The sequence below is a fragment of the Nesoenas mayeri genome, assembly GCF_963082525.1.
Source record: "Nesoenas mayeri genome assembly, chromosome: 16".
Classification (NCBI taxonomy): domain Eukaryota; kingdom Metazoa; phylum Chordata; class Aves; order Columbiformes; family Columbidae; genus Nesoenas; species Nesoenas mayeri.
Window position 1 is genome coordinate 16,297,071 of NC_137562.1, and position 21,457 is coordinate 16,318,527.

Below are 21,457 nucleotides of genomic sequence, written 5' to 3' on the forward strand. Positions count from 1 at the left end.
GGGGCAATGGGTGCAAACTGGAACACAAGAGGTTCCACTTAAATTTGAGAACGAACTTGTTGGGGGTGAGGGTGTCAGAGCCTGGCCCAGGCTGCCCAGGGGGGTTGTGGAGTCTCCTTCTGTGCAGACATTCCAACCCGCCTGGACACCTTCCTGTGTAACCTCATCTGGGTGTTCCTGCTCCATGGGGGGATTGCACTGGGTGAACTCTCCAGGTCCCTTCCAGTCCCTGACATTCTGTTCTTCTCTGTTTTGGTTTGAATATTGACTGTCACTGGATGAGCTTTAGAGGGCCCTCCAACCCCTGACACCCTGGGGCTCTGTGATCTGCCACACTGGCTTTATCCAAAGGCCAAGCAAACAAAAGTTTGGTTTAGGCTTTGACAAGAAACACATTTTAGTTGTCTTATGTCTTCAGCAATTTATTTTGCATTTAGGAAACAAAACACTAACAAGTCTTAGTAAGACTTAAAATCCCATCTCCAAGCTTGAACTTTCCATCAAATTTGTAAAGTAACATTCACATTAGATATCCAAAATGTAAACAAAGCAATGACAGCAGCTTTATTTCACAATACACAGTTTATTTCAATACTTTTAATCAGTGAGAAACAAACTAAACAATACACAATTCACAATACAATCCCTATAAAAGCTGGAAAAGATATTAAGGTTCATGTCAAGTTCAACGTGCTCTATTTTTAACTTTAGCCAAGTCCCTTCTCATTAGCAGTAACTTAATATTGAAGAAAGGATTAAGAGCAGCTAGGAGGTTAGTCTGATACAGAAATTTATTCATGGATGTAGAACCTACATTTTTACCCAGTATAATTCAGTTAAAGTTACTTAGACCTAGCCAACTAATGGAATCTCCCATTGTCACAATATACCAAATCAAGGTTTACAAATTGCTTTAGAAAGTAGTATTTAATTGCTTGCTATAATTTTTTTCATACTCATTTTGTGCTTCACAAGCAAAATTTCATCCCAAAATTAAAAAAAATAAATCCAATTGTGGACTCCCCCTTTGCCACAGCTCACAGGAAAACGTGGTCCGCACATCTGCGTTTGACACCAACAGAACAACTCCTTTCCAAAACCTTTTCAATAGTGAAATGTAGAAGATTGCTTAAGACCTGCCGAGGATACTTCTTAAAGCATTTCACAAGATCAAACCAACCCCAATAATCTCATGATTGACTTACTAGGAAAAAGCAGAGTTTACATAATAGTGTACTGAAAGACAGACAACGCCTTTGGAAACAAGGCCGGTACTCTGCATTTCAGGGGTGCGAACAAACAGGGAAGAGGTATCAGCATCTGCCTGTTTTTCAGAGCACTGCGAACGTGTGCCCACCCCATCCCACGCCAGACAGCCTTGTCTGGAGGTCAGACCTCCTTCAGGAAGTGCGGGGCATTAAAACTACCTGTTTATCCTAGAGACAGCGCTAGCAGAGTCCATGAGACACTTAAATGCCCGCAGCACTGAAATCTTTGAGGTGCCTGCCAGCAAAACAGCGACTAGTGACCATCTCCGAGTTATTTCACTGCATGTATGCATTAACTTTCTCTGAGAGGATTAGAATAACTTCTACCAATTCCGACATCAGTAACCACTGCTCTGTCATGGTACATTGTAACTAATATGGAACTTAACATTTCCAAGATGACAGTAATCTCTGTAGCTAGAGCAATAGAAAACTGTTGTGGAAGACTTTTGCCTGGAAGCAGTTTAGTCACATCTGGATATATGGCAGCAAACCCGAGATAAACAAATTACCGCAAATGGAAAGCAACCCAAATGTCTTAATTCTAGAAGCTATATTTACTGCTTATCTAAAATTATTAAAGTACTTAAGTATTCTTTGTTTTATCTGACTCTGATCTGCGCTTTGTCCTGTTTCTCCAGCTTTCTGACAGCCAGACAGGATCTCGGGCTGCGAGTGCTGAGTGCACGGACTGGAGCACATTCAAGATAATGCCACATGCTAGCAGACTTTGGCAAGAAATTATTCTTGCACTTAGAATGAGGAAAGAACTGCTAAGGTAGCTGCCAATGAAGAAAATTAAGTTGATTATAAGGCGGGTAAAGAGCTTTACAACATAAGCTTGTTCCAGACCTGCTTCAAAAACAGTGCCAGTGGTACGATTTTTCGGGAAAACCAGCTGTCCGGACCAACCGAGTCCACGTGGTGCATCCTCTCATAAGAGTTAATAAAGTTTTAATATCAAAGCTGCTTCTTCTGTTCTGCAAAACGTGTTTACGATGTTGTTTTATGTAATAAATCTTAATGCAAATTCCTCCCGCTATGAAATGCCAGCTATAAACTAACTGCTGGTGGCCCATCTTGTATGAAGAACTTAAGCAATTGCTTAATTGTGCTTCATGCCCCCTCAGGCTCTTGAAAGTAATCTTGAAATGCATGAGCACCTCCTACGCAAGTGTACAGAGCAAAGTCAGAGCCGATTCTGAAATCCCCAGTTTGAAGGCGAGGCCTTTAATTTAGCACGAATATGCTAAAAATGCTACCTTAATATAGCAGGCAAGTTAAAGCAAGCCGCTTTCAGCTGTGTTCTTCTGCGGTGCTTCGTGGGCGGGGGTTTGTTTTCGCGGCAGACTCAGCAATGGCCCCGGCTGTATCCCCGTTTCAGCTGAGGGAGCTGGTCTCTCCAGGGCTGTTACTTCTCTTTTTCCACTGTTGGCACTATGGAGCCAGCAGCACTGGAACAGAAACGTTCCCCTTCATACGCAGGTTTTTGTGTTGGCAGAGTGGGGGGGTTTGTTCTTGTTTTTAACAATAACAGTATATTAAAATATTTTCTAATTGAATCAATCTGTGGTGAAGTGCCTCTCTAACTTTATTTGGGGAGGAAGAAAAGCCTGGAAGATTTGCAAGTTTTTTATTATTTCAGAAAAAAAACAAGTCTAGACTGGATTGGAATTACTAAACAGCAAGGCTTCGTAACAGAAGAAATTTTCAGGGGAGTATGACTATAGGAAAGTATCCAACCTTTTGTTCAAAGTATTACATTAGAAAGTTGAAACAGCCTTGCTACTGCACAGGAAAAGATTCTGAAGTGGCTGAGGCAATCAGTGTACTTAAACTTGAGTCTGTTTTGGCTATAGCCAGTAGGTATACTGGGAACAGAACATCGCCACTGTCTAGGATCTTAGCGCACCTGCTTTTGATCGAAGATATCAACTAGCTGCATCCTCAAGAAATCTGTAACAGCTGTGGAAGATCAGACTGCTGCTCTCATGAACTACCGGACAGTTCTTAAACTGAATAATGGATCCTAAAATACCAGGAAAAACACAGGTGTGAGGCTGACAAGTCTAGCTGGTTCACTTTTGGAAAGCCCTCTTGAATGCACATAAAGCAAAATACAAATCTGATTTTTCTCTTAAGCATATAATGATATCTGCTCTACAATGGTTTGTTTTAATGAAATGTGCATGAATATGCCTTAGGTAGCTCTGAAGTTACCTTCTACTGTAGCCAAGATGTTGCATTCAGCAAGAATTTAGTTTCCAATCTGGATCCACTTAGCCCAGCGCAGGCTCCCGGCCCCGCGCCCAGCACCGGCACCCAGCACCGGCGCAGCGGGACGCCCACCCTGGGACAGCGGGACAGCTCTGGGGAGAGAAGCCTGTGCCTCGAACGGTAAGCAGGCCCCTAATAACTAATGATGCAGATACCAACCCCGTGGCTCAAATGTCTTCACTGCCTCTGTAAGACAGTTTATTTTGTAGACAGGGGAGTGCCTGTATACACCACTACTTCCTATCATGTGCAGATGACTTGTGTATCATGCCCTGGAAACCTCTGTTCTGTGGCAGAGGCAAAAGTTCTCTTGCTATGGCCTCACACTACAACATTAGTATTTTCATGCTATTGTGGTGTGTTAAAATTTGAATAGACTTCTTACTTCGGAGAAAAACATACAGACACTTAATATGCATGCCTCTTAAAGACCAGCCTTCATAAGGCAGAGGTTTTTCTTAACTCCCTTTACCAACAGTTTGAATGTACAAGTTTTCTTCCACCCTCTTGCTATGGTCTAGGCTTGTTTTACGGAGGATGGAAGTAGACTGGATTACTAACTGGATATCCTTAGCTCTTATGTTTTCATTCACTCCTTAAATATATGTATATCCTGTTAATCTAGAAGTACCAGCTTTCTGTGTAATACTCCAAGGATGGAGCTCCTTGAGGTCTGTGGACAGCTACTATTGAACCTATTTGTATAAAAACTCCACCAATCCCAGCTCCCGAAGACCCTGAAGACAAAACTTAAGTCATATTCAAAGACAGACATCTCCAAATCCAGTTGTAGAGAATGACACAAAATCTAGATCACACTGTAGGAAGTTAGTCCTGGCCCACGGCTCCGGAAGTGTCAACAGAACGTTCTGGGGACTGCTCTGTGAAGTATTTCCTAGCAGGAAATACAAGAATCATGCACTTGGGAAGTAACAATATTCCCCAAACATATAAACTAATCAGAATTTAAAAAACAACAGGTGTGGGGTGAGACCAGCTAATACGTGTTTTTGAGAGGTAGCTGGAAGAATCCAATCCGTTCAGCCTAAAAAGCAAAAGGAGGGATTAAATTGCCTTCAGAATACATTTGATTCTCGAAACAAAAGCTCACCACTTTGTAGAGGAGGTCTGAGACATAGCCAGCCGTAATATCAACTGCTGTCTCTAACGGCTGCTTTTGTTGCTAGCATCCTACTAGCTTAGTCTGTGAGGTGATGCAAGAGGAAAAGCAAGTTTAAATCCCAAAAGGAAAACCAACCAACAAGCCACATAAAACATGGTAGCTTTTTACTAGGCGGGTAACTATCCAAACCAAGGAAACAGCGCTTCGTCATTCGAATGAAGTTTCAGTCCAGTGGATTCAACTGTATGCATATAGTGCAGCAGAACCTCTTGTAACGTTAGACATAAGATCAACTTCAGGAGCAACCTCTTCTCCACCCCTCCCTCTGAATCACTGTACATTAGACTGAAAATGCGGCTAAGTGCCTTTGACATTGTCCAACTATACCCACAAGGATTTAGATGCAAGAATGAACCTGGATATCTCATAAAACAAGCCCTTAAGTGTAAGAAGCTCTGAATTCTCAACTCTGCATAAGTCTTCACCATTTTGTTTACATTTTCACCAGCGTAGGTGGTAATTTCTGTACCATAAACTTTAGGCTTGATCACCAAGTTCTACTCAAGTTCTTCAGCTTCTACAAGTTTTATTTTGGGATGGGTTTGTTTTGCTTTTAAGATAATTTTCACATCATTTAAACTGGATTGCTTAGGATTTACTTTTCAACTAAGATCCACCCCACGATGATTCTAAGAGTCTTCAAATATCTGATGGATGGATACACAGAGTAATTAAAGAGAACGTCCTCTCCCTCAACCCAGAAATAAAATACTGCTTTGCATCCCTATTGTTGCTTTCTCAAAGCAGAAGGATCATTTCCTGAATTGTTCGGTGTATTTTGCTTAAGCAGCAAGCACTCCAGGCTACAACTGATGAGTGACCTTGAGACAGCTCTTAGAAGGCGGTTGCCATAGTAACACCACCACAAATGTGGTACATCCTCAGCTGACACCACCAATCTGGTGTAACAGATCCATAATAAGACCATCCACCCTGTATGAGTGTCTCAGTGTTTAAGGAGAAGATTACTAGGTTTGGGCTTTTATTAATATTGCAAAAACCCCTTGTGCTGAGGTAGACAGTGGGTACTCTGTACGAATACAAATCCACACAGTGCAAGAGTTAAATAAAGCACCCTGAAATGGTGCACTACTGAAACTTAAAGCCACTCTGTGTGCTGCTCCAGAGAGCAGTCTTTGGTCCAGGAATGAGTCTGCTGAAGAAACCCTGCAACAGCACATAACTAAGTCTGTTGTCTTTTCTGCCGTGGCCAACTTAATGCAAATGCAAAATGCAAACACAATAGATTATTTTTGCATGCCAGAATATTTTCAGGCTCACCTATGCAACCTCATCACCTTGAATAAGCTTTCAAACCAACTTGGTGCTACAGAAGTGTTGCCCCAGAGGATTTTTCTCTACATAGCATGCTACTAGTGCTTTTGAGCTGTGAAAGAGGAAGAAAAGGGTGAATCATTACTGAAATGTCAATTAAAATAAAACACCTAGAATTGAAGAATGTTAGTTAACAGAAATGTTCAGTAGAATCATTTCTGTTTAAAGACAAAGGATTAATGAACAGATTAAGATAGTTAATTGTAACACCTTAGCAGTCAGACATTAAAGTTCACTTTAAAATGCAGTTTCAAGACCTGTATTTTTCTTAAACTCAAACCAGCAGAAAAGGCCAATCACATAAGTCCCATAATTTGTCAATGTTCAAGAGATTCTATTATAGGTAAAACACTTGCATATTCTAATTAGAAATAAAAGTTAGGACTGCTCTGCCTCTGATAAAGTCACTTCACTTCATGGGTTTGCCCTTATCATAAAGGAAAACATTTGCTGAACTTCCATACCGATGGAATCTGTGTGTCAGACAGGGGTTAACTCCAGTTAGAAGTGAAGCCACACACTTTAAAACAGGCTGTTCTACACTCCAATCTAAAGAGTTTGGCCCGTAGTTAATTCAGTCAAATCAAATTTCTGTCCTGAAATCTGGTCAAGGGGCTCCTGCATCCATAACTAGAACCTAATTCATAACTATAACCTAAAAGCAGACAGAAAACAGGAAAAAGCTTCCCAGGCAATACTAAGCAGACATTTAGCAGGGTCCTACCTCCCCCCGCATCAACTATTAATATTTTGGCAACGGTGTGTTATAGTGCAATTATGAATCAAAAGGGTTCGGTTGTGCTGCTTTGGGAGGCCTGGAAACACTGCCACCTTGGCTCAATAAAGCGGTGTTTGAGATGGATGATCCTGTCAATTACTGTCACTTGCCACTCTTCCCTCTTCGGTCCCTTTGTGAAGTTGCAGATGGCTATATTCTCAACTGACCTCCGTCCCATCAGCCTGTGTAAGGTACCGACAGATTCTTTTTGAACAAGTGTTCATATAAACACTGAATATGTTTCTATTTAGCAATAGTTTCCTACAGCAATCATACTTTTATCAGAGTAAAATAATTTGTCTTCAGCTTTGCGTGTACTTGTTTATTTTGGCCTAGGTGTACAGGTTAACTCTGGAAACTATCTAGACCTAGACATGAAAGGCACTCTTGGTATAAAATAAGACACAGTTGTACACAAAACTTGTTCTGTAATGTCCTCCCCTTTTGCTTTTGTCTAATACCAAAAAAATGTTCAGACGAACAAAAATTAACCTTGATTTTGTGGAAGTGAAAGCTAGAACTGAAGTGACACTACAGATTATTAAGACCAATTCTATAGATGCTGCCAAGTATGTCAATCTACTCTGCAAGGTTATTAGAAATGTATCACCAGCTATTAAAGATCTTCACTGTCCTCAACCTAGAAACAGTGAAGTCTCTTATGACCTATGAAGGACCACTAATTACAACAGCACAGGAGAAACAAACAAGAAAATCAAAAGTTTTTATAACAAAACCTAATATATTCTAATCCTACAGTCCTGTAAAAAAATCCTTCAGCCCTAGACCTGATCTTCTGAGTCTCTACAGAAAGTAACTATTTGATAGATTAATTCCACCCCAAAATAGAATTATTGCAGCATTCACCCCTTTCAGTAGGTTACTTTGCTCAGAAATCTGTATATGTGCTACACTAGCAACAAATACACATTAAACGTTTGCATATTTCTCAACATCGGTTTTCAGAACAGCACTCAATATACCTACGTAATCCCTATTGCCTCAAGTGAAATAGTTTTCCAATGCAGATATAACAGGTAAGGAAGTACCAGTAATAATATGTAATCAGTAACTCCACCAACTCCTTCTGCTCACAGTCCCAGGGCAGGCAAAGGGTGATGAATGTCTCCTACACCCAGGTACCACTTGAGTCTCTTCTATAACGCGCTTGTTTCAAGAACAGAGTCTTACAAGAACTCCAGCCAGTTAATATTTTTACACAACCGTGACCGCTCCAGTCCCACCCGCTCCCCTGCGCTAGTACTGGTGTGCGTGCAACCACGAGTAAGCTGACAGCCACAAGCTGTCTGAGAGGTTTGGTTTGGGTTCAGGTTTTTTGTGGGTGTGAAAGAGGGAATGGACAATTTTGAATTACATCTGTTTGCTGACTGCAATGGCCTCAGCTGCAGAGCAGGGGACGAGCAATAACAGAAAGGAAGCACAACAGCCCTCACCTGGCTTGAGAGCTGCGGGAGCATTTCCACATGCCCATTCCAGGGAATGCCTTTAAAGGGCTCTGGTTTTATATTTTCAATTAATACTGGAAAGAAGTCAGTTTGTTGTGACATTGCTTGCTTCTTGCACAATATACCACCTTAGCTCCCACCTCAGCATTTCAGCAAAAAACACGTCTCAACCTATTATATAAAGGATTCTTTAGGCCCTAACCCAAAAGAGCATAAGTCAACAATAAATACCAGTAGTGACAGAAAGACAAGGCGCATGCAAACTAGAGAGTCTTCCAGATCTTAGAGAAAGGTCAGGGAGTCTTTTGGTAAACAAGAAGAACTTAAACAGAAAAGACCTTCAAGGTAGACAAATGAGGTTGAACTTGTAGATCCCTTCAGTTTGATTTTCAGCAATGTATCTGAAGCTACAGTAATTTTATAAATAGGTTTTAAAATTAACTGGTCTATAAAAGAATATGATTAGAACAGGGTATGTTTCCTAATGTCTTTCTTCCTTCAGTATTTCAAAGATACGACAATTAAGATTTCTAGTTTAGCAACCACCTACGAGGTCACATAGGAAGAGGCAGATGACCCCACGTCTCAAGACCACCTCAGATACAAAAGAAAGGAGGGTGATTGTAGTAGGCAATTCCCTTCTGCAGAGCTGACCCTCATCGCAGGGAAGGGTGCAGTCTGCCTGGAGCCCGGACCGGGGACATCACCGGGACGCTCCCCAGCCTGCTGCACCCAACAGCCTGCTACCCGCTGCTGATCTCCAGACGGGGGGAGGAAGCTGCATCCCGCAGGCTGAGGGGAATGAAAAAAGATTTCAAGGCCTTGGGACGGATGGTAAAAGAGTCTGGGGCTCAAGTGATTTTCCCTTTCCTCAGTTTTGGGTGACGATATGGGAGGGAATAGAAAAAAATTCAGTCTGTAAACAACTGGCTACAAGACTGGTGCTACAGGCAGGGCTTTGGGTTCTTTGACAACAGCTGGTTTTACAAGACACCAGTCCAGACAGTGATACGTGGGAAAGGCTGTATGGGAAAAGTATGTAGAGCAGGGCTCCTTTGCAGAGCTTTAAACTGCGCTCAAAGGCGGATGGGGTGGTAGCTGGGCTTGCATCAGTGGGGCAGCACTCCAGAGCTGATGAAGGCAGGGAGGCCTCCACACCCCTGGGGGGAAATGGGTGTGCTCGGCTCGCTCTCTGAAATGCCTGCACACCAACGCGTGCAGTACGGGGAACAAGCAGGAGGAGGCAGAAACCTGTGTTAGGGCAGGAGAGGATGACCTGGTGGCAATGACGGAGATAGGGTGGGACAGCACACGTGACTGGAACGTGGCCATGGATGGCGGTGGCCTTGTCAGGAAAGACAGGCCAGACAGGCGAGGTGGTGGAGCAGTTCTTTATGTGAGAGCAACTACAGTGTATTGAGTGTTGTCCAGGCCCGGGTGAGGAGCGAGCTGAGAGCCTGTGGCTGAAAGGTAAAGGGCAGGCTGGCAGGGGTGATGCTATTGTGGGCGTCTGTTACAGGCCACCAGATCAGGGTGAGGAAGCTGATGAGGCCTCTGCAGACAGCTGAGAGCAGCCGCACAGCCACAGGCCCTGCGTGTGGTGGGGGATTTTAACTTCCCTGGTGTCTGTTGGAAGGATTCGGCTGCAGCCACAGTCCAAGAGGTTCCTCCAGTGCCTTGCCGAGAACTTTCTGATGCAAAGGGTGGAGGAGCCAACCAGAAGAGGTGCTCTGCTGGACCTCATCCTGACTAACAAGGAGGGGCTGGTTGAAGCAGTAAAGGCTGATGGCTGCCTTGGTTGCAGCAACCAGGAGATGGTGGAGTTCAGGATCTCGTGTGGCAGGAGCAGGATAGCAAGCAGAATTGCAACCCTGGACTTCAGCAGGACAAACTTTGGCCTTTTCAGGCAATTGCTGGGGAAGATCCCATGGGCAAGGCTGCTTGAAGGACGTAACAAGATGGATGGATGATGGCAGAGTGGTGGATGTGATCTCCCTTGGCTTGAGTAAGGCATTGACACAGTCTCCGCAGCATCCTCACAGCTGAACTGAGGGAGTGCGGGCTGGATGAGCAGGTGGTGAGGTGACTGGGAACTGGTTGAAGGGAAGAAGCCAGAGAGTCGTGGTCAATGGGCAGAGTCCAGCTGAGGCCTGTATGCAGTGCAGCGCCTCAGGGGCAGTGCTGGGGCCGGGATTGTTCAATATATTCATCAGTGATTTGGACGAGAGAACAGAGTGACTGTCAGCAAGTTTGCTGGTGACACCAGGCTGGGAGCAGTGGTGACACTGGAAGCTGTGCTGCCATCAGAGACCTGGACAGGCTGAGAGCTGGGCGGGGAGAAATGTAATGAAATAGAACAAGGGCAAGTGTAGAGTCTTGAATCTGGGCAGGAACAGCCCCAGGTTCCAGTGTAAGTTGGGGAATGACCTGTTAGAGAGCAGCGTAGGGGAAAGGGACCTGGGGGTCCTGGGGACAGCAGGGTGACCATGAGCCAGCACTGGGCCCTTGTGGCCAGGAAGCCAATGGGACCTGGGGTGGGTTAGAAGGGGGTGGTCAGTAGGTCAGAGAGGTTCTCCTGCCCCTCTGCTCTGCCCTGGGGAGACCACACCTGGAATCTTGTGTCCAGCTGTGGCCCCTCAGTTCCAGCAGGACAGGGAACTGCTGCAGAGAGTCCAGCGCAGTCACCAAGATGCTGCAGGGAGTGGAGCATCTCCCGTGTGAGGAAAGGCTGAGGGAGCTGGGGCTCTGGAGCTGGACAAGAGGACACTGAGGGGGGACTCATTCATGTTTACAGATGTATAAAGGGGAGTGTCAGGAGGATGGAGCCAGGCTCTGCTGGGTGACAACCAGGGACAGGACAAGGGGCAATGGGTTCAAACTGTAATACAAGAGGTTCCACTTAAATATGAGAAGAAACTTGTTGGGGTGAGGGTGTCGGAGCCTGGCCCAGGCTGCCCAGGGGGCTGTGGAGTCTCCTTCTCTGCAGACATTCCAACCCGCCTGGACACCTTCCTGTGTAACCTCATCTGGGTGTTCCTGCTCCATGGGGGGATTGCACTGGGTGAGCTTTCCAGGGCCCTCCAACCCCTGACACCCTGGGGTTCTGTAACATACAGTCCTTATTGGAAATGTTAGTCTAGAATTAGTATTGGAAGCAATAAAAGACGGATTGCCACCCAACAGTGATCACCTAGTAATAGTAATGGTTAACACAAACTGTAAAACAAGAAATTGAAGCCAAGACGAATAGAATCAATAGCTGATATCCAGCATGGAAGTGGTTTGTGCACATTCTTACAAGTGGGAACTTTTTTCTTGACATTTCATTTTCAGGAAGCATTTGCTTATCGAGTCACTTGAAGTTTGTCAGAATGAGACTTCTAACTGAAATTCCAGCAATATAAGCATGCCTGCATGTTATTAAAGGAAATAGTGGAAAATTCTGAAGGCTGACATCCAGAATGTCTGCGGTTCCTTTTCATATTTCTCTCTTCTTGCAAAGCAGTTATTAAACCAGAACTTCAATTTTTTATTTTTTTGTGAAGCCTGGAACTTTCCACTGCTTTAAAAGGCTGTTAAAAAGCTTGGTCACATGTGCAGCTCAAACCACCTTACACTTCTGCACAGACGGAATCTTTAGTTTAAGCAAAAGTTTCATAGATATAAAGCTGTGGTAAGACATAGGAGGAAGGAAAAAACTTTGCTCATATACCAAAACCATTGCTGGGCCAATCTGAAATATTATCATACTATATATTAATCTCTTGATAGACATTGTTTGAGATCCAGCTACAGACAGATAGGTAAGAGAAGGTGAAACAGTTCAGAATAAAGCTGCCCTGTAGCTGCACGTTTGAACAGAAAATGCAGTGGATGGCAAGGCGAGCTACCCTCTCTCTATCGGGTGATGGCTCTCCTTGAGCCTCCTCAAATCTCCACTTATTTTACATCTAACTGGGTCCCACTCACCACCCCTTCTACCTTTTTATGAGCTTTAATGCAGCCAATACCAGTCTGGCGCATTTGCCAGCACTGGCTCTACACCTCACCTCTGTAAGTCTTGTTTATGGGCTATGAACACGTGTCACCAGAAGATCAGAGGCGTCAACAGAAAACCACAAGTAGGAAAGAAAATTCTTCAAAAGCCAATCCAGCCATTTTTCAGTTTTCTGTTCACTGATCAGAACTGTCTTCCTCTTAAGGAGAGATCAAACGGACAGTCTAGGTTAACGGAGGTGCTGATTTTGTTCCATTTTAATAAAGAGAACAATTTGCAGATAAAATACTCTTGCTTTTGTTGCCTTCAGAGCTATCTGTGGCTAGATAAATACTTAAAAATACTGCTTAAGAAAGGATTCTATCAATTACTGCCTAAAAATGTTATTTCCCATTCAGAAGTTTTAACCGGAAACTAAAACTTACAAATAAAACACAAGTTACTTACAAAGCAAGAACAATGCGCACGGCATTGAACTGGTATGCAAACAACTGAGACACCTTTAAAATGTCTTGAATCCATTTGTTGTCTTAGCTTTCTTGTTTAAAAGTCTACTATAAAATTATGCTTAAGTGAGAAGTACAGCACAGTATGACTCAGAGCAAATATTTTTAAACTTCCTTTGTAAGTAGTTACAACATAAAGATTCTCTCTTATAGTACTTAATAGTTATAACTGAGCCAAGCAACTGGTATAAGTACTGGTTAAAAGGATTAAAAATCCCTGCATACCTAAAAGCATTACCTAAAGCGTGGTACTCTAGTAGGCCATACGCTGAGATCTATCAATTAAGCCAGAAATCCTCACTCTGAACATCAAAACGGCTTCCATAGAAGATAAAACCGAGAGTGCTACAGCAAAACATGCTGCCGTGTCTGCTTTAGTTCATTGCAGCCCAGAAGATGGACAGAGCACAAAAGGAAGTGCAGCACGAGCCACAATTCCCTGTTCCTGCCTAACCTCTTTAGACCAGCCCTTATGGGGAAAAAATTTATTATAGGGGAAGAGGTCTGAAAAGTCTATTCAAGTCACTGGTAAAAAACATAAGTTGCAAATTTTTGTTTTAAATTATTTCCTTAAGATGTAAGTTGCTAAGAGCAGATAACCATTTTAAAGTCATCATTGTGACTAAGAGGAACACATTACTTTTTGAACCACTTCTTCCATAAGCTTCCAAAAAACCAATACAGCGCTTCCACAATATTGTGCGTGCATACATACTTAAGTGTACACTCTCAACAGTTGTCTAAAAAGTTTTAGGAAAAGTTTATCCAAGTAGCCTACATTAGTGCTACCTACATAGACGCATCCAGCAGCAAAAAGCACGCAGCACAGGAATGTGCCTTGTCCTGAGACTCACGAGCCTCCGCAGACTCTGATGAACACAACTTGGGTATTTGGCAAAACCAGCAACACTAAGATGTTAACAGACTCCATACAGCGATCAGTGAGGTGTTAGAATTACAATCTGAGTGCACTAGGCAAAATCAGGGAAATGCTACCTTAGCTTTAGGTTTTAGCTCTTTAGAGTGGTGCAGAAAGAACACCGTCCTCTTGATTGACTGTTCTGAATAACAAAAAGTTTCCTCAAACTACTGCTGTAGAGAACATGCGTTACACTTAAAAACAAGAAAATTGCTTACTTCTGCCTTCTGCTCACCCCTTCCATTAACACATGCAGCAACAGCAGCCAACCCACTCTGCTCCGTTACCTGCCCTATGATTTCAGGATGTTTCCAAGAGGCAAGGCATTCTGGTATTAGACATAAGCTAACACTGAGAAAATGAAGTATGTAGAGCAACATAACCAAATTATTGTATTTTCTATTCTTAGGTGTGCATGTATAACAACTCTTGGCTGCATTTTGTTAGAGACTTCCCAGTAGAATAATTTCCTCAGATTCATGCTACCTAAGAAAGCATTTGAAAGATATTTTTGATTTCCAGGATCCTTCACATAAGAGTTAACCAGCAGCTGACTGATGTACTTTGAGCAAGTCTGTTTATAAGAGATTTTATAACCAAACATTTCATGCTGAATCAGCACTGGAAGTTGGATTTGACTTCATACCATTATTTATATGTAAATTACTCAGCTCATCAATATTTGGCCAGTGGAAACTAACAACAAAACATTAAATCCATGCAGGCTAGAAAGGTTCATTTCTAGACCAACAGCAATATTTTAAAAGAGGCTTTTAAAGATAAGAGGTCTAAAAGAAAAACGTAAACTACTACTTATACAAGTCAAGAAAGGAGCTCATCTATATACCAGAGGTCTTGTATCTTTAAAAGCCTTGTTAAGGACATTTCACTCATTTATATATAAAGTAAGCAGTAAAATAGCATCCTTAGAGTTTACTACTCATTTGCCAATGCAAGGTCAAAATAGCTGCTTAGTCTTATTATGCTTCAACACTTGACATCTTGTGCTCTAGCTAGAGCTCAGAGCAGTAACAAACCTGCTTAAGACTTCGAAAAACAACAATTCGGAGGCTTTCAGATGAGCAAAATGAAGGGAAAAAACCCAACAACCCACCACACATCACTACTGTAAGCTTCCATTGCTTTGTCATCCTTTGGCATAGTGAAACATCAGAAACATTTCAACTATTTTTCACATTTCTTCCCAAGATTATGCTCTTGTTCTTTCAAGTCTTTATTAAATAATGAGTCTTCAAAACAGTGCGTAAGAGAACTACAACAGTAGTTTTGCAGTAACTGGTGCCAGTGAGCCAGCTTTGCATTGTCCTCATGGAACCAGTACATATATATTTAGCTGCTCACTTTGGGCAGTTCAGAAAAGCAGGGGCGGGCGGGGGGAAGTCTGCTTGATCTTACCATGCAGCCCATTGCTAACAGATTCCAATACTGCACCATCTGGTAGACTGGGAACACCATCAGCAAAGTTATAGCTTAAAAAAAACCCCAAATATATACACACTAGTTCTCAAGTTTGTCACAACAGTTATGGAAGATCAGGACTCTAGAAAAACAAGAGTTTAAAATCTCCATGTTGCTTTTAAAAGAATTGGGGAGGGTTTGTTTGTTTTTTAAACCTCCACAAACTCCTCCTCAGGGACTTGATTTTGCATAACTTAATATTATGAAAGCCTAGAAGGGACAGCACAGTTCATATTTAATGCATTACCTGAAAGCACTGAGTTAAAGTTATGATATAGCCAACATATTTAACATAAAGCTTTCATCGTGAAGAAAAGCCACTAATAATCACATCAAAAAGTTTCACTTAAGCATTATGACAGATCCTTTGCCTTAAAGCTCTTACATTCCCTCTTCATTAGGTAAAGACAACAAGCATTTGATACTATTTAAATTGTTTGTAAAAGCATACTGTATGACTGGAAGAAAGAGATATTTATCCTTTAAAGTTCAAAATTGCCTGTTAATGAGCATAGAGAAGGAAGGACATTCAGCACATCTATGATCATAACAAGGTGATCTCTTACTTCCAAGAAAACATTAATTTAATACAGCATCGCATGATATCATCACAGCTATACCTGCCACTTGGTTCAGTAACGGGAAGAGAGATGCTTCCCTAGACACAGCACGGTGACACTGAAGTCTTGTCTAGCTGGTGAGCAACCACAAAGATAAATGAGTGTTCTAAGATACTTGGAAGGAGCGCAATAAATGAATTAACAGTTTTGGTACAGTTGCTTTAGGAAAAATAATGTACTGCATTACAGTTCGGTTGCACACACGACCCAGCCAAACACTGGCACTGAAAAGAAACGCTTAACATTAAACAAACTGGGTAAGCTTTCAAGAAAGTCTTTGACTATTGTTTTGAACACATAAGCTGATCTGCTTTAGCCTACACTAGTAGACTGAAAGCAACAGGCAAACACCTAATCTGCCAGTTGTTTCTTCAAAGGCAACTGGCACATAGTCTTTGGACAACAGATTTTGGCTTACTTTTTTCTAGTCCAGGTGGATTCCCTTAGCATAATTTTTTCTTCCCTTTCCCACATTCACTAATTGCTCTTCTGCATGTATTTCTAACTATAGTTAAACCCACTCTGAAGACGGCATTAGAAAGGATTTCTATTAGAAACAATTTAAGAAGTAACTGTATTTGTTTAAAGAAACAGTCCATTCTTAATTCTTCGATATTTGTAGTGTAATTCAAAACCACGTTTGCATGGCCTAATGATAAAATACTCCAGAAAAACAAAATATTTTTACCATTTGTATTTACAGAGAGAAAGCTACTGGAATCGCAAAACACAGTGTTATCTGCTTCTATGCCACCTCACCTAAAGTTCACAAGAAAAGCATACAGCCCTGTGGAGACTGTAAGTAAACAAAGCAATCCCAAATAGCAAGTTTCATCCATACATTAAATAGCCGCTTAGATCAGGGAGATAAAAGGTACTTCTGCTCTATCAAGTCCCTCTCCTACCACTGCCAAGGGGGGAAAGAAAAAAAAAAGGTTATAGGCTACAGCTACCCAAGAGAAATGCATTATATCAACTACATCTTCAGCCATGCAACCCACTTCGGTGTTGTCTTTGACAAGGCAGACAACTCACTTTCTCACTTCCATGCAGAAAAAACAGGAGGAGGAAAGAAAAAATCTTCGTAACTCAGAAGTCACATACAGAACATTCCATGCAACTGTATATACAAACCTACCTTGAAAATGTGCCTCTAAACGGTCTTCTGGGTACACCCGTGATACTAGGTTATCTCATCCCATGGCTCTGACACATCTTGACACGCACAGAAGTGTGGAAACAGTAAAGTGCCCAGGCTTTGTGAGACAATCTCATGCTCAGCCAAGGCTAACACAGGTGCTAGTCATTATGGCTGGCAGCAAAGCAGTTAGATTGTTCTGGAGCCTCTCTCTTCTCCTTCCTCTCCCACTTTCAGGTGCACCTGATAAATCAGGGCAAAACTGCTATGTGGTTTAGCCACATGAGTAACAACTTCGATGAAAAACTGCTTGCCCTGACCTAACAATCACAACATTTTCTGGAGAACTTTTACAGCATTTTCAGATTTCTAGAACAACCTTGTCCATAAGATGCAGCTGGTTTTAGACTTCAAGTCATGCTACTACCCATGTTTGCAATCTTCACTTGATAGTAAGAAAGCCTTTAAAATAAAATTTCTAATAGGGCAATGATTCATAACCTAACAAAGAATGTTTGACAAACAGTTTAACTACACCTGACCTGAACAGCCTCAAATTTAACAGTGAAGGCGACAAAGTGCGGGGGGTGGGCACAAGCAAATTAAAAAAAAAAAGAAAAAAATGGGGGAAAAAAAGGAAAAAGAAAACCAAACCAAAACACAACCACCTACTCACCTACACCCCCCCGGCCCCCCAAAGCACACTAAATTCAGGGAATACTTAAATGTAGGTAGATACTTGTAGAGCTGACCTTATGACGTCCGTTCCTCTAGCACACTGCACAAGCAGCGCCAGCCTGAGCAGCCGGCAACTTACCCGCGCCCTGAGCTCACCGCCAGCTGTAACAAGCCTGACCTTCCAGGTTCTAGGCAAAATGAGCAGTAAAACCAACGGTGGCCCCTTGCTCCCTTGTCCCTCTCATTTAAATAGCATGCTGTCTTCAGCAATTGCCTTTTTCTGACTTTTGTATGATGTCAGAAATAGGGTTGGCCCTAGACAACATAAAAGAAAAATCTGTATCTATACCTAAAAGCATAAAACCTCACCAACAATAATTCCACACACTGCACACAAAAGACTAAAAATCCCACATGATACTGAGTTTGGAGTCAAGTTTGTTTTGTTCCACTTCAAAGACAATCAGCTTATTGATAACTTATTGTCAACTAAAAAGTCACCAATTAAAAGTACTATTAAAGTAATAGGGTCCATCTGAAGTATATGTCCCATTGACATGGGGTAAAAAAGGATTTGATGCACTTTCTCTTATGTCGCGGTTGAGACAGACAAACGACACTAAATGCAGCATCTAAACTCTGAGTCGAAACATATTCCACTGCAGATTTAAATCAGTAGCAGTTGGATTCTTTCACAACCGCCTCTTCTGTAACATGCTGCATTTAGATACCTCAATAGACCAAGCCAGAGAAAAAGCACACCGGCATGCTGCCCCAGCATTCAGGTTTAGGTATTCTTCACCACCCTCTCATATGCTTGGCATAAAGAATGCTTTTCCTCTCCTCCCCTTCACCTCCATTTTTCAGTATTAAACACGTTGGAAGAATATTTAAGACATTTCTAAATACTCATAATCAAAAAGGTTCCATGAACATAACGCCGAATATCCTGTATCATACAGTCATTCAAGACCACCTCTTCGAGGGAGGCTCATCTAAATGCAGCAGTTGAAGCAGCCTCCAGTGTCAGATTGTAGTGTCCAATATCATTTTACATGCTACCAATGGCTTGATTTTGCAGACATATATAACCGAGACACCCTTTCCTTCTCAGGGTTCTTAGCAAACAAACAAACCCAAACCCACACACACCAGCCTTTTCTATGCAACTGTAGCACAGAAATTAATCTTGAAGGTTTTGCCCATGATTTCTTATCCATTATTAATGAAAAAAAAGCCCGCGATCAAAAGATAACGTTCTATTGTAAAATAGATTTCCTTCTCCTTCCTAGTCTGCATTTTGTCTCAACGATACTATGCAAAAAATTGATAAGCAGACAACGCAAACTTCCAAGTCAATAAATCAAAGGTTTCAAATAAAGAATAAGAAACCACCACCAAAAAACACACTAATCCAAAACCCACTCAACTCACATACTAAAAAGCAGACTGGAAAAAGCACACTGTCATTGGGGAAGGTGCTTAAAGCCAGGCTGAATATTTGGTTTATTCTGTCTGCTATCACTTCTCTATCGCCCAACTTCCAGCTTCATATCACAGCAGCAAATCCATTAATATTAATTTAAAAAAAATAGTAGTAGTAGCAGTTCAATGACATTCTGAAAAACATTCCGTTAAACAGCGCATTAAAAAACCGCTATCAGTAAATACAATTACCACATGTTATCATGCACAGTTTAGGTAAAAAAAAAAAAAAAAAAAAAAAAAAGAAAAAAACACGCACACACACACAAAAAATGAAAAACCCCACACACAACCCACGATTTTGTCTGCTTCCGCTAAAGCCGAGCTACTGTGCTGGGGCTTTCACTCAGCTTCTACTTGTCACTATCAAGCTGTCTTGTATTAATATTTAGAACACACACACACCTTTGTCTCACGTGTAGCAGCTCATTATAAGTCAGAAATATTTCACAAGAAAATATTTGTTTTTACAATAGTGATCATAGATTTTAAGCTTATTTTAAGTGTCTGGTTTAACTGTATTGTAGATATTATATAGCAAGACATTATTGTCTCTTGCGCTTCTAGATTTGCTTCAATTGTGTCCTGCTTTTCCAGATAGAATTTGACACATTTTCTGTTAACTTTTAAATAAAAGACTTAGAGGCAGAATCAGATTTTTTTTTTCTTAACAGGTTAAAGAGGAAGGAGATAGTGCCTCAGTAAAAGAGACTGATTTAAAACTGTGTCCCCTGGATGAGCTGACAAAGTGGGAAAGCTGCTCTTGTGAAAGAAAACCTGTGTTTAAGAGTAGGAGCAGAAACCACAAACAGAAGCAACTTTAAAACAAAACAAAGAGGACTCTGGGAATTATGTCAACCTCAGATAACGTTCCGATCCATATTATACCATATTATACCCATTTATACCCCGGAATCATTAACACTACAGTGGTTTGTGACCTCAGGAAAAAAAAAAAAAAATCTCACCTCCACCCCTTGACAGCACAGTTACAATGCTGAAACGGATAAGAGGGATGGAAATCAACCTTTTCTTGGCAGTATTTCTCATCCCTTTCCTTATTACCAGAGAGAAGTCACCTCTGAAACTCACCGAGACTACAGGAGGATCACAGGGAGAATGCAGATAACACGGTCTTGGGAAGCACCTCAGTGTCAGACAGACCCAGATGAACGGCAGACGGGGCCATTCCAGCCCACGGATTTCACCCCACGCCCCGGAGCTCAGGCTGAGGACCAGCGGGTCAGGCGGCTCCACACAGACCCCGCGCGGCCCCCGGTCCCGCTGCTGCGGGAAGAACCGCCGCCCGCCTCACCGCGCTCCGCGCGCATCACACCGCCGCGCGGGAAGGCTCCGGCCGCACGCGCCGGTCCCCGCCACCGCCGCAGAAATGCCCCTTCCAGCTGCGCCCGGCGCTGAAGTTACAGCGGCCAGGACGAGGTAAAGGCGTTCACACACCGCCCTGGGAGCCCCTCATCCCCGCCCCGGGATCCCTCCTCACACACAGCCCTCTGCGCTCCCCTTCCTCCCGCCTCAGGGACGCTCATCCATACTGGGGAGGGGGGCGAGAGGGAGACAAGAGCCGCCCCTCAGGGCCAGCCCCGAGCTGCCCCCTCAGCGGCGAGGGGCAGCCCGCCCGTCCCCAGCGCAGTCCAGCCCGGCGCCAGGAGCAGGGCAACAAGGCTAGAACTCTCCTCCCTCCATTCGTTACTCCCTCCCTCCAAACCCCACTCACCTGGGAGAGGAGCCAAAGCTCGGCTACGTCCCCGTCTCCCCGCACTCAGGCTCTCGCCGCCATTTTCCTCCCTGCCCAGATTTAAATAGGAACAGCCTCCCGAGCGGCGCCGCCGGGCGGCGCGGGGCACTGTGGGACCTGTAGTGCCGCCCCGCGCGGGCGCTCACGGGACCCGCCCCTCCCGCGCGGAGCATCACGGCACTTGTGGTACCGCCTGGGCCGCCGGGTGTGACCACCGCCCCCACCGCTCCCAGCGGCCCCCGCGGCCCCCGCCCAATCGCAGCGGGGAGCGGTGCCGCGCGGCCCGGCGGCCGCGGGCCCGGCTGCGCCCAGCGCTGCGGCTGCGCCCGGTGCCGCGGCAAGGCCGCTTTGAATAACGAGCGTTTTGTGGGCACAAAGGTTTAAAATAGAAGGTATTAGCCCTGCACGCAGCACCCAGCCACCACACTGAGGTGAATCTTCCAGCTAAATGATGGTTGTGGGATATTCACTACACCAAACTCCATTTTTTCCATTTCAATACATAAAATAAACCCAGAACACCGAAGCATGTGTTTAATATAACACAAACAGGTGGGGACAAAAGTTGAACA

The 21,457-nt window shown here is 43.2% G+C and overlaps 1 protein-coding gene across 3 annotated transcripts in view; it reads right to left on the minus strand.

The window, feature by feature from the left end:
• The window catches only part of NCOA3 (nuclear receptor coactivator 3), a 62,438-nt gene extending 41,506 nt beyond the window's left edge, over positions 1-20,932 (minus strand). For all 3 annotated transcript variants that reach the window (XM_080354907.1, XM_080354906.1, XM_080354908.1), the window contains exon 1: positions 20,865-20,932. The gene's annotated coding sequence lies outside the window, so the exon portion shown is untranslated. The remainder of the gene's footprint in view (positions 1-20,864) is intronic.
• Between the last annotated feature and the right edge of the window lie 525 nt (positions 20,933-21,457).